The sequence below is a fragment of the Protopterus annectens genome, chromosome 4.part1 (assembly GCF_019279795.1).
Source record: "Protopterus annectens isolate FY-2018-M chromosome 4.part1, PAN1.0, whole genome shotgun sequence".
NCBI classification, from domain to species: Eukaryota; Metazoa; Chordata; order Ceratodontiformes; family Protopteridae; genus Protopterus; species Protopterus annectens.
This window is the reverse complement of record NC_056734.1, coordinates 52,114,686-52,129,791: the sequence shown is the minus strand read 5'-3', so window position 1 is coordinate 52,129,791 and position 15,106 is coordinate 52,114,686.

The window sequence follows — 15,106 nt, the reverse complement described above, 5'->3', positions numbered from 1 at the left end:
AGCTGAAATATTACGAGTAAAATATGTGTGGTAAATATGTGTTAATATTAACAATGAGTGATACAGTAAAAAAAAAACAAATATATATATATATATATATATATATATATATATATATATATATATATATATATATTGGTACACAACTGAGAAAAGGTGCTCGGAACAATCATAAATCGCCACAAAAAAAACTCCAGCACTCCAACTTTTCAAAAAACACCACTCGACTAAGAATGAACTTGAGCGTGAAAGCTCAGAGATGAAATGTCCAATAATGCCCAGCAATAAATTCACAAAGAAATATCCCAATGAAGCCGAAAAACATCCAAAATTTAATTTATTCCAGATGGAAAGATGCTTCAACTATTATGGCAGCCTGACTAGAATAAACCATGCAAACTTGTTCATCCCCTGGCATCATCAGTGCAAACCAGGTTACTCCAGCAACCTGTTTAATAAAGAGCATAATTTAAAGAGACAGAATACAACATTGATGATTATAAATATGAACAATAATAATGCAAATAACAAAATAATACCAATCTGAATCTAACCAAAGAAAGAAATGACCAAAAAAAAACCCACACAAAAAATTAAACTACTAATATTCATTTAAGCCAGGTTTGAACATAGCACCTAAATTAACTATCCATAATTTTTCTTTCCTATCAAGAATCTTGTATTTAGGTGAAACCAGCAAATGATCCCCAACCACCACATAATACCAACAAAAATAAAATGGGTAGAGGCATGTTCACACTTATGTTTGTAAAGGGCACTTCTAAGACGTCTACAATTAATATCACTGAGGTATACAGCTATATGTTGTTTTAAGGGCCTAGAAGTTTGTCCTGTTTAAAATGTTCCACATTGGCATATAGCCATGTAGACTACATTTTCAGTGCTACATGTAATCAAGTCCCTGATCTCATATACTTCGGAAGCATTGACTAACATAAACAATTTAGTTTTGGACATCATTTTACAATAAACACGATGTCCACAATATATACTGCCTGATAATGGCATATTCCTAGAATCTGTCCTGTATTTATGTGCCTTCTTAGACCAAAAAAAATATTCTTCCAAATTCTTGACATATCTAAAACTGAAATGGCAATATTCATCAAGGCATTGTTCAAAGCAAGGATCATTCTTTATTAAATACCTAAACTTGTTAATAACTTCATGAAATGGTATTAAATGTGTCAGCACACTGAGTTTACCTTTTATAGTTTGCAAGAAAACATTTGCCTACACTTGAAACATATAGTAATCATCATTAAAGTAAAGTACTGTTTAACTCTGGGATTCAAATCAACATATGAAAAGTAGGCAGTAGTGTAGTTAAGGACTCAAAATACAGTGCTAACACTACAGCTATATCACAGTGTAAGGATTACAGATTCACAACTCTTGCGCTGGCATTGTAATTACACTACTCATGTTTAAGCCAGGATGACCTGCATTAGTATTTAATTTATTAAATTGTTGAAAGAAGTTATGGATTTTCAGAGAATGTTATGAAAATGTAAATGTAGGAGGTAACATATGTATGTATTAATCAGCATTCACAGATACATCATTATTAGCTGAACTATACTGTATGATGTTTTCTAGAAACTTTGTAGATAATGGAGAAATACATAGTCATCTGTGGCCTAAGTGTTATAGGTGTCAACACACCACTGCTATGCTAGATTTGTAAAATGGGTCTGTGTCATTAGATCGAAAGTTCAGAAGAATGAAAATCATATCTAAAATTCAAAATATAGAAAATGAGAATTAGCCCCTTCTTCACTGTTGTGTGATCTTGAAGTTGAAATGTATAGTTAGCAGGGGCTATGAGGGTACAGAGGGCTTGCCCCCTACATTAAAAATGCTTTCAATATTTTGAGTTTTAGATATTATGATTTTCAGTCTTTTGAACTTTTGATCTAATTGACACACACACATCTGGGAAAGGCTGGCACAGATTTACTAGCTATGCCCCCTTTTGCCCAGAATATAAGGTAGGTACCACTGCCACCAGCCAACTCCTTATCAGCTACAGATTCCCCCTTCCCTTGAAAATCAGGCACCTTCCTGGCTACCTCCCTCAAGCCTTGTAATGTAGGGTCTGAGAGCTTAGCCTGTTTCAACTCTCTCTTGGTAACCCTTCATAGCTCCCCTTCCACTGGAAGTTTGGTACCCTTCTAAAAGCAGTCCCTCACTGTTAGCCTGGGTATTACTACTCACCTCTGCCCTTCCAGTCACTCTGTCCAAGGGAACATCAGTATCCACAAGCAGCTGTGACTTACCTTCAGTCTCACTGCTACAAGGCAGCTCCCTCCCTGAAGTTGCCACCTCACTAGTCCTGGCTTCAATTGCGCAGTCTGTTTGGGTTTTCCCAGGCTACCAGACCCACATCCTTGTTTCCAAGCCTGACTGCATGTAACTGCATGCACACATGGTACTGCATTATCAAAGTCATTCCCTAGCAGGACATCTGCAGGGGTATCCACAAACACACCTGCTTGCTTGCTTCCTTTTCCACCCTCACAGTCAAGGAGAACCCTATCCTGTGGTATTTGAAATGAGGACCCTCCTAAAGCTTTTACTGGAGTAGACTGCTCAAGCAAGTAGCGCTCCTCTTTAGCTATTGCAGGCTTCACAGTGGTTAGGTCAAAGGCTGTGTCTTTCTTAGCAGTGGCTTGTTCCCCATCTACTAAGATAGGATATAATCTCTTGTGGTAGTTTGGTACCCCTGTTGTCTCCAGACAACTTACTGCTGGCATTCTGTCATTCCCACTTACTGGCTCTCCCACCTTTTGTTCCCCACGTTGCCTCTGTGGACATCTATATGCTACATAGCCCCACTGGTTAAATTTAAAGCATTTAACCCTTGATCCTGGCCATTTACCTGAACTAGCGGTTTCCCCTGCTATTGGTGGAATCTGTTGGGGTGGTTTAGGGTGCCCACCATGGGTTCCCTTAGACCCATGTGCAGCACTGGGTATCCCTTTCCTGTGCAGTGATGCCCTACTTGCTAGGTATAGGTGTCTTGTTTTCCCCAGCTCATGTGCAGTATTGCATTCTCTATCTGCTAACCAGATTCTCATGTCCTCAGGCAAAGTGCTAAGGGCTTGTTTCCTCACCAAATGGTCTGCCAGCCCTTCAAAAGTGGTGACCTGACACCCACTAACCCATCTATGAAAATAACTGCTTAACTCAGCAATATACTTAAACATACTTTCATCTGCCTTGCACCTATGCTCATGAAACTTTTTCTCCTATAAGCTTCAGGTGTTAGCTTAAAATACTCTAATAAACAATTTTAATTGTATTATAATTTAAGCAATCAGTATCAGACAATTTAGAAATAGCAGTTACAGTTTTACCATGGTGTAAATGTGTCAGGAACCATACCCAGAGCCCTTGGTCAACATTGTAGTGTTTACATACCTTTTCAAACATACGAATAAAACTATCAAAATTTTCACCCTCTGTAAATTGTGGAAGAAATTTACTGACCTTTGTTGCTTCTGGGGTTTGGTTATTCCCTTCCTCATTACCTCCATGACCCTGGCGAAGAGTCAGTATTTCCTTTTCATTTTGTCTGTGCTTCTCATTTTCTTCAGCCTCCAAACATCTGAGCCTCTCATTTTCTTCAACCTCCAGACATCTCAGTCTCTCTGCTGATTCAAATTCTGTTTGTTTTTCTTTTTCCTTTTCTTCAGCCTCCAAACACCACAGTCTTTCTGCTGATTCTATTTCCAAACATTTGCCCTCCAGTTCAATTCTCTTTAACTCCAGATGGATTTTTATGTCCTCTGAGGCAAAGTTGAACTATCCATTTTCTGAGAGTTGTACATCCCCACAGCCAGTCTGGTTGTCCTCCTGGTTACTGGTCTGTGATGTGACTAAGGCTGCAATCATTTCCGCTTTAGTCAGGTTGGTAAGCACCAGTCCTTTGGTTTGGCACATCTCAGCCAACTGGCTCCTGGTCAGCTTTCCATAATCCTCTGCTGACATCCTTGCCTGCTCTCCCTGACCAACTAACCTAACAAAAAAATAAATAAAACTATTGTGATATGAAACTCTGAATGTTCACTGTGTGGCTGCTTGAGAGTACAAACAGCTTATTTAGTGACCACTGTTTACAGGCTACTGGAGTTCAATATCCACACCACTGAATCAGAGTAAGTGATGTGGTGATCCCCCCACTGTCAACTAATAAGGTGATGACCCACCGCTGGACCAGTAATCAAGGAGTCGCAATCCTCACCACTGCCACCAGTGGGGGACATACACTGAGAGGATGACAAGGTGCAGACACAGTATGTCCAGATGCAACTTCCTGTATCAAGTGCAATTTCCCTTAAGAGCACACAGAAACCACAGACAGTCTGGGGCTGGTTTCTCCTTCTTTCATCAGGTCTCCAGTAAGACTCCCCAGTGGCACAGCTATAGAGATGAGATCTCAGCTGAGTGGCCAAGCCAAGACCTCTAGCACCCTCCCTGTCCAACCAATGCTTCATGCCCTGCCCAAGTAACTGGCATACACACTCTTTGAGGTTTGATTTACATACATGCACACACACACACACACACACACACACACACACACACACACACACACACACACACACACACACACACTTAAGGCTGGTTTTATTTACACACACGCACACTCTTAAGGCTGGTTTTATTTGCACACACACACACACACACACACACACACACACACACACACACACACACATGGAAAAGGCTGACACAGATTTAATAGCAATGTCTCCTTTTGCCCAGACTATAAGGTAGTTATCACTGCCACCAACCAACTCCTTATCAGCTGCTTTAAGGCCCTTAACAAAGGGTGTCCAATCTTACTGTGTAATATTAATTTTAATACAAATGGTAGTTTGACCAAAAGCAAAGCTATTAGGAGTGGCCAACACAGTGTCACCAAATAAATATGCAAGTACTCTCAGAACTTAAATATCTCTATACAGATCAACCACAATGAAAGGCTTAAATATATTTAATAATAAATAATAAAAAAACAAGACAATACTAAATATATATTCACGGTGACATCAGAGTTCAAAACCACAGGAAATATTTAAAACAACATTGCTGGACAGTCTCAAAAAAGGAAAGAAAAATATCTAAACTAAGCTCTGCTATATTCCTGACTATATCTAAGATAATTAGTATACCCTAGTTAATGTACTTAAGAGCAAGGCAGATCTAGTGAATGGCTCTTATTATTGTTGTTGTTGTCACGCCCAAGACAAAATACAGAATGCTCTGACTTTCTCAAGAGAGTTCTCAAATTAATATCTCAAATATTACTGCTGGGATAGCTTGCAGAATGAAATAATTTCATGTCATTTGACTCAGCCCAATGTGAGATCCCCACTGCTGGAATCTGCATTATTTACCATGTACCTGTGATAATACATAGACCTCATATCTTTGGCAGATAATGGAAATCATAAAACAATTGCATTTCTTCACATTTAAAAACTAGTAATTATTTCACCTTAAAGGCAATACCAAAAACTCCCTAGTACAGACATTCTGTTTCTAGCTGCCATAAAGTAATTTAATTTCAGCTATTTTTCTTGTTAACCTTGTGTATTCCAGTTTACACTGTTAAAATATATACATTTAAGCAGTTACAATATTGCATGTGCACTTCTGTTCTTTTCCAGTAGGGCATACTATGGTTACATTTTAAGCACAAGTACTTCATAAAATATATGTTCAGCACACATCTGTACAAACCTAGTTTGATATACACATGACATACAGTTCCAATACATTTGCAGCACAAGCATCCTACACAAATCATGTTGATATTCATAAATGACACACAATCATTTACAAAATCCCAGATAGCTGTGCTAATAGTATCCCCCTTTGTCACAGGGTGGATAAAGTTTTAGCCAATATTCAAAAGCCCACAGAAGGCAGGTGCCAACCATTCTTTGCAAAGCAATGCGATCTGTTAACTATGTCCTCATATGCTGACAAATATTGAACACCCCTGGAAAGACATCAGAAACTAAGCCAGTTATTGAAGTCAACCATCTTTTGTTCATACTGTGGCATCTTTCTTGGTGAAGGTAGAATGCTGCTCAATGCAAGGCACATACCTGCCTGAGATACACATTCAAAAATCAACAATGTCTGTCTTTGTATAATCCCGGTAAGTATGTCTCAGTTCATTAACTCCCACATAGACTATGATAGACTCATACTGGTACCTGTCGTGTAGTGACATGAGCGCAAGCGTAACTTGGTAGATCTTGGCTTGTGGTAAGCAACTAAATGTTATCTTCTTCTTGATTTGTCTGTTGAGTGGGGCATCTGTGTGTTGTACAATGGAGACTGTGTGACAAGAGTCCTGGTTAATGTGTTGGCTTGTCTTATGGTCTTTATCCTCGTGGTTCCACGGAGTGTTTGATTGAGTGGGACTTGGCATTGCTTTTGGTGAATGCTTTAGAGATTGCTGATGTTAGGTGTTACAGTTTATAGTATATAAGAGTCTTTGAGAGTTGGGAAGACTGCTATTTAATGCCTCAGCATATAGAATGTTAGATTTTTCCCCTGAGTGATAGACAATTAAAGAATTCATAATTTTACATTTTGCTGTTGACTTTTTCATCAATAATAGTTATACTAAGAATAATATGATAATATGAACATTAAACAATGGAACTGAGCAGCTAATTGTGTGTGTGTGTGTGTGTGTGTGTGTGTGTGTGTGTGTGTGTGTGTGTGTGTGTGTGTGTGTGGTGGACACTATGTGCTGTGAATGTAATGTGTGTGTGCTCATGTTTGTTTTTTAAGGATTAAATGGTTGTCTGTGAACCTGAGACCATTGCAACATTGTCTCAGGATGCCCATATCTGTCAAACTGACTACTGAGAGATTTGGAAATAGCATATCCATGTGTCTGGACCTGTATTTAAGAGGGCTACTAGAGGATGAGGACTCGGTTATACAGAGGTCTCCTTGGATGATCTCTGGGGTTTGGCACCACACTAGGTTAGATTGTGCTATGATTTCATAGTAGTGCTTGTTAATGTGCAAACTAGCTGCTTTAAGCTTGTCTCTGTGCAATGTCTTTGTTTTAGCCACAATAAGTTACAGGTTTCAGTATGACAAGCATGCATGCTAAAAACAGTGAACTGAATACAATGCAGAAATTCAGTCCAATCACCTTTAGGTACAATATGTGCCTCCATTTTAAAGAGCAGCATAAGTGTATTAACACTTCACATAGGTTTTAGGAATGTGTTTTTAGGCAGTCAGATGATGTTACATTCAAATAAACTGGTTTGTCCCCTCAAGAAGCTAATCTTGTAAAACTTTGATTGCCTCAGTTGAATGGCCTTTTATTGTAATTTCCTTCCTGTCAAATTCAATTTGATTTATTTCTTCACTTCATATGTGAACAAAAATGTTCCTGTGTTTTTTTGATAACAGTCTGCATTCAATTAGTTTAGATTTATCTTATGTCTTCAGAGAAATATGCTTGCCATCAAGCTACTGGATGACTGCAATAGTACATTTTCAATCAGTTTATACTTTTTATGTTATTGTAGTCATTTAGTGCTCCATCTGTTGCCTGCTTGCAACCTTAATATGTAAATGAGTGTTCTGTTTGAATTGGTGACACCCTCATTATATTTATTTTCTGTCCAGAACTGGCAAGAGATGCAAAATGCCTGTCAGCTAGGACTTTGGCTAAGACAGTAGAGAAAATGTTTTGGTCTGGAAAGAGCTGCTGTCAGATGTGATAAATCTGATTCCAATATAACTGCTGAAGATTTCTATAAAGAGATGCCACTAGTATTTTAAGTTAGGAATGCATAGTAGAATAAAGAAAGCAATGAGCAATCATGCCTCTCCTTATTATTACAGTAAGCAACAAATACAAACTATATAAATGCTATAAAGTTTGTTGTATCAATACTCTCATCCAATTTATTACTTGTGTGTAAAATCCATATTTTGCTTAACTTAATAATGTAAAATGATGAATGTCTAAAGATAAGCTTTTTAGCAACTCATTTATCACCCACCTGTACTTATATCAGCATTTTCCAACACACACACACACACACACACACACACACACACACACACACACACACACACACACACACACACACTCACACACGCACACACGCACACACACACACACACACACACACACACACACACACACACACACACACACACACACACACACACAAAATGTGCTGCTCAGTTACATTGTTTAATGTTCTTGTTATCTTATTATTCTTAGTTTACCTATTATTGATAAAAAAATCAACAGCAAAATGTAAAATTATGAATTATTTAACTGTCTGTATCTCATGGAGAAAAATATGACATTCTACATTTGTAAACCAGTTATTGCTATTAGACAATATGGTGTCTCAGTTATATAAGATGTTTATCACACAGCATGAGGGTCTAGAGTTCAGTCTTTACCTTAAGTCACTGTCAGTGTGGACTTTGCATGTTCTTCACACATCTCTGTGAGTTTTATGTGGTTATACTATTTAGTTCTCACCTTCTAAACATGTTATGTTTTATTAGTTTGACATTAAGTTATTTATGCCTTCGACCATTTAGACCAGGTTATGTCTGTAAACATTCCGTAGACCAATCCATTTACTCAGATATAAACTTACAGATAGCCAAAGCCATGCCACAGTGTGCCTGTTCTTGCTAATCCCACTAGATCAAATAGCTCTCTTTCCAAGATGGCCACTACACTAGGACAGCACAGGCTATTATCAAACAATTATGTGAGAAAATGAACTCTTGTAGGCATGACATATATTATATTGACTTTATCTTGTATTTATCTTGTTTTGCTGATGCTATATGTGTATTATTCTACATGTTGTGTTTGTATTAATATTTGTATTAATCTATTTATGATATATTGTAATATGATGTCAGTTGTTATCATGTAAATATATCTTTTGTTTTATATGTGTAGAGCTTTTCCTCATGGGCCTTGGCTGAAAATGGACAAAATTATCTAATCAGACTTTCCCAGTATACTAATCTCAACAAATCAATAATAAATAATAAAATGTGTTATTATTCATACAGAATGGTTGTCTATCAGCATATGACTGTTAATCATATGCTGTATATGAATATATATAGAAGAATATAAATGTTCTTATAATTTCATTGGTAACAGTTTGTTTTCCTGAGACTACAAAGCCCATAATTAATTCCATGAGTGATTGCTGTTTTTACCATTTTTACTTCTTTGCCATGAAATAAATAAATAAATTGAAGAAATTACATCTATCGCTTCACCAAATTGTGTCCAGGTAAAGGTCAGTTTCATGCATTATATGGAAAGAGTATGCATTGGTTTACAGTGCCAAATGTCAAAATTCTAGAAAGCTGACAATGGAAGGAGAAAAGAGTTTGCTGCTACTCCCTGATATCCAGTGCTGATGTGTAAAATGGGACATGTTAGGAGCAATGGGGAATAAACGTGATCATGTAAAGACTATTTGGGAAAACTACAGATGAATTTTGCAGTAAGACTGTTTGGAGGCATAGTAATCCTGAAGTGATGGAGATGTCTGGAGAGTAGTGTTTATGAGCTAGTAAGCCAGACTGCTTGGCCACAAATATAACATTTTCTACAGCAAATAGTGGCTACATGCAATTTGGTGTGTTTTTTTAGCCCACAACATGCTCATACCTGGAGCCTGCTGAATGAAGACAAATGTGAAAGGAGTACTGACTATGGGGGAAAAAAACTGGAGTTATGCATACTACTCACTAATCAGCAACAGCTGCAGTAACCTCAGCTGTACTGAATGCAGTACATATCATGCATGAACAAAAGATGGAACTAGCTGTAAATTCAAACCAATAGTGCTGAACTCTCTAGATACAGCAACAATCAGACTAATCCCACTAGATCAACTAGTGGTCCTTCCAAGATGGCTGCTAAACTAGGCCAGCAAAGGCTATTACCAAATGAGTATTAAGTGAGAAAATTAAATATAAATGACATAATAAGCAGTTTAAAATCAAAAGATCATCAAATCAACCTTAAGCTCAGCAATAAAATCAGCTTTCTTGAGTTTTAGTGAAGTCCAGAAACATATAAGCTTTTCAGTTAGAGTGCACAAGCTCAGTTTTCTAGTCTTGTTGAAAAATTACAAGGAAGCACAGCTGAGCACAGTATATCTCTAGCAAAAACAATGCAAAACTATTGAAAAACAGCTAAAAATTCAATACAGTAGCACTGAGCTATCTAGATGTAGCAGCAATTAACCTACTTACACTATACTAACTAATGCTCTTTCCAAGATGACCACCGCACTAGGCCAGAAAAGACTGTTACCAATTATTAACAGACAGAATTACATATAAACCAGGTAAACAAATGATTTAACACCAAAAGAACAACACTATGGCTTTAAGTTAAATAATACAATGCAAAAAATAACCATCCCCAGATTTTGTGAAGTACAGAGACACATTTAAGCTTTTCAGAAACACGTTTAAGGGTTTCAGTCACAGCAAACAAATCATCTCTATTAATGAATGCAGGGATCATCATAGAGCAGAATTAAAATAATTTATGAAATACATATCAATTTGCAATTTATTATTTTTTAATGTGTTATAAAGTTTGATAATATGGGACCAGATTTCAAAATGGTGGACAGCCTTCACTATCGTGTTTTGCTGCCTTAGACTGAGTTACATCCCTGTACCTGGCATGACACTATGCAGGGGAGCAGCACATGAACAAAACTGTTCCTTACAATGTTGTACAAGGAACTGCAAGGGGCCCTAGCTACATCAAGACCAGGTAATGAGATTCTGAAACATTGTATGGCAATGTATGTCAATACCCATTCCTAGAACAGTAGAAATGTTATAAAGGCCTTCTAGGACCTCTCACATTTGCCAGAAGCTAACTATCATTGCAACTCCACCTGTAGGGCTATACATATACTACAGGCATTGAGACATACTGGTGGAGCTCAGTACAAGAGACTATGCTGCACAATAGCTTCTTTTATATGGCAGATCAGAGAATGCACACATGCATGACAGGTAGCATACCCATCAATTTATTTTATTTCTGTTTTCCTGGACCTCAGAATGAGATGAACATGTGGGGACTTTTGGGCCTGGGAAAATCCTTTACATTTCACATTTGTAACTGCTCAAAACATCCATACTGAAATTCAGGGATGGCTCATATACAACCTTACTGCACATGTTTGCAGTCCTTGACCTCCTCCCTAGTCTATTGTCAACTGTACTTCTACAGCTACATTAGTATGTTGTATTTGCTACTGAAGGCAGTCTGGCTTCCCAGCACCAATTTTCTCTGACTCCTGTGGCTGCTGCAATGCATTAATCACTGAATGACTTCAATTTGCTACTGCATTGCTCCTGGGTTGTACACTGCAGATCTTTGTCAAAGTACAGCTCTGAATTTTTTTGATGTTTTGAATCTATTTCCCTTTTGGGAAATCTTAAATAACATGCACCATCTGAAGATTGTCTACTATTCAGGCATAGTAGAAAAGCTAAAGAAACTGGGGATAAACACCTTTGTCATCCACTGGTTTGCCAAATGGCTCACAGATAGGATACATATAATCAAAATAGGAGAAATTACCTCCACAAAGAGAATAGTCACCAGTGGAGTCCCCTAGGGTTCTGTAGTGGGGCCACTCCTGTTTGGCATCTAATTTTGTGAAGTATAAAACAATACCAAAGGGCTCTGACTAACTGAGCTTGCAGCTGACTGCAAGCTAATAGCAATCATTGAATCCCCAAATGACTTATCCATCCTGCAGGAAGGTTTGTCTCAAATAAATAACTCAATGGTGCCAAAATCATGGACTGAAACTAAATGCAAAAAAATGCATTATTGTATCCTTTGGGAAGTCATCTACCCCCTGAAAACTACCACATTGAAAATACGCCCATATGAGTTGACCCAGTTGTTCAGAATTAGGGAACTTATGTGGACAGTGACCTAACTTTTGACCAATGTATGTCTATTGTAAGAAAGTCCTTCTGTATTGCACAGTTCATAAATAAAGGGATTTTGTCTAGATATAGGGGTATCATTGTTCCTTTTTACTGAGCCCTCATTACACCAGTGATTGAATACAATGCCCCCTTTGGCATGTATCTTTCTAGAGACATGCAACAACTGGAACACACACAGAAATAACTTACAAAAAGAATACAAGACCTAAACAACATGTCCTACCTGGAGCGACTCAAAGTCCTGTCACTATACTCACTATCCTATGGAGTGTTAAGAGGTGACCTGTAGCATAAAAGGCATCCTCCTACCCAGCACTAATGGATTTACTGCATGACAAATGGCATCAGAAATACTCTGTCCATGATCTAAACATTAACAGAATGGTTTTGAGGGACAGGTATATCTTGCACAGGATACCGCTGCTGTAGAACAGACTCACCATCCACATAAAACAAAGTTCATCCCTGTCCATTTTCAATGCTTATAGCTATGTATGAGAGTTAGAAAATTAACCCCAGGACTTCCTCCTGCACTATTAATGGACAGAGGCCACTCCTAAATGCTTTATCCCATGCATGGGTCTCCTCAAATTATCTATGGTATAAGTGAGTTATTCTCATTAGGGGTATGGGCCTCCTTGAAAATGATTACATGTAAAGATCCGCAATCATGGGACTGCAAACATACAGTATCTGCTGAAGTCCCAAGATCCAAACATAGTGAAAGTTTTGAAATATGAGGAGAATAAATCTAAGATGACCTCCCTTTTTAGTCTAGCAGAAGCATATCATCATCAAGTGGGAATGGAAATCAAACCAGAAGTAGATAAAAATCAGGCAGTAACTGAATGTGCCAAAAAGCAAAAGAAAGAATATAAGGTAAAGGATCAGATAAGAAGGGAAGAAATGTGGAAAATGCATAAATATAGTTGCAAGTAAAGAAAACTCCTGGAACAACATCATGTTGAACAGGATCAAATGAAGGAATGGTTAAGGATAGGTGAATTCAAATCAAAGGATTAAAGATTAATATTGTCGGCCCAAGATAGTGGACTATGTACACGTTGGTTTACAAAGTCCATTGAACATGTGGGAGAAACAGACACATGTAGGTTTTGTAAAACAAATTGGAAACAGTTGCACACCTTGTTGCTGGTTGTGACATACCAACGGCAGAAGGACGGTATACTGAAATGTATAATACTGTGGCAAGACTGTTGCACTGGGGATTGTGCAATCATTATAATACTGAAGTAGGTGAAAATAACTGGAAACATGAGCCACAAAGCATCATAGAAAACGATGAAGTCTACATCACATGGGATCACCCATTACCAACAGTTCAAAAGACTGATGCGAGAAAACCAGATATAGCGGTCCATGAAAAGAAGACAAAAATAGCATTGATCATTGAAAATGCTATACCCAGCAACTACAGAGTACAGAGAGACTCAGTCATAAAATATCAGGATTTGCAGGCAGAAATGAAAGCAAGGTAGAAGAAAGAAACCTAGACAGTTCCAATAATGGTAGGAGCAATGGGTCTTATAAAAAAAGAATCTATAATTGTATTTAGATATGTTAGTGATACATGTAACTCCCTGTGAATTGCAGAAGGAGTCATTACTAGGCACATTTCAGGTGCTGCAAAGTGAAATAAATACTAGTTTTAAGATTGTGGTGCTTTGATGTATTCCCTTTTCTCCAAGGTCTAATCATCTTTTGGATTAGTATATATAAGTATTAGGGTTATGGGATGCAGTATCCATCCTGTGTAACCCCCTGTAAAATGTTTAAAAAGACTAACAGACAGGTTAAAATTTTCTTTCTTTTTTTCCCAGTTCCAGAGATTGTTGTTTTTGAAGCTTCTGGACTCCTTTGTTTTGCATGGTGCTGGTATGATGTTATAACTTTATTTTTGTTATATTCTAAGTTCACAGCTGAAATAGTCTACCTACATTAAAAATAATAAATAATAAACCAGACAGTTCCAAAAAAATCATTTTCCAGAGACTAGGGTCACACAAAACAAGCCTGCTTTTGTTGCTGTTACTGAATCGGGCCTTCTAATTATTTCATAGCCAATTCCATTGGAAAAATAAGATGATACACTTTTGTTTTGATAAATAAAAATATTTCTGCTCTTTATTATATTGCTGTCCAAAATTATCTGATTATGATCCATACTGGTTAGTTTCTGAATGTCTTTTTGTATTCATCTAAAATTCAGAGCTATCTTTGTATACACGCATCCACATTCATCTGTTTATGTACTTAAATATACTATTATTAAAAGTGATCTATTAATATTCAAACAAAATTGTGTCCTTCTTTGTGAATTCAATTTTCATTCATCTTAAAATTTCTGGTCTGCTATATCTGACTTCCTATCTAGAGTCCTCCCGTCAAAGAAACTTTAATTCACTACAAGGCCCTGGATATTGATTTGTGTATGGCCTGTGAACTCTTTGTCTTTTAATAGCCATTACACTATATTACTCACATTACCTATTCTCAGGCCTGAATATCCCCCTTTTAATCCATTGTTTTGTGTAAAACTAATTTTAGTGAGCAGTGGCAGTGGCATGATGGATAGCTCACTTGTTACCCTTGCAAAAGGTTGTGGGTTTTATTCTGACAGCAGATAAATGGATTGTTGATACTACAGTGAAGCATACGTGGGTTCTACAAACTACTGAGTATTACCCTCTTGTATGATGTTGGTGTCATGGGAAGGATCTATGATAGTGCCCAGTTTACAGTCATCTGCAAACTTGGTGAGCTAGAGGCCTTTGACATTAGCCTTGACATCCAAGAAGTAGATGCCAAATGGGAGCAGCCCCATCACAATGCTCTGAGGTATTCTGCTGGTGATTGGTCTCCTGTTGGAGGTGGTCTCACTGATCCTGACTTCTTGGGTCCTATCTGTGAGACAGCTGGCAATCCAATGAGTTGTGTATGGATTTATGCCTAATTCTGAGAGTTTGTCAACAATACCTCAGTGAGGTATTGTATTGAATACCTTAGCCAGGTTAAAGTA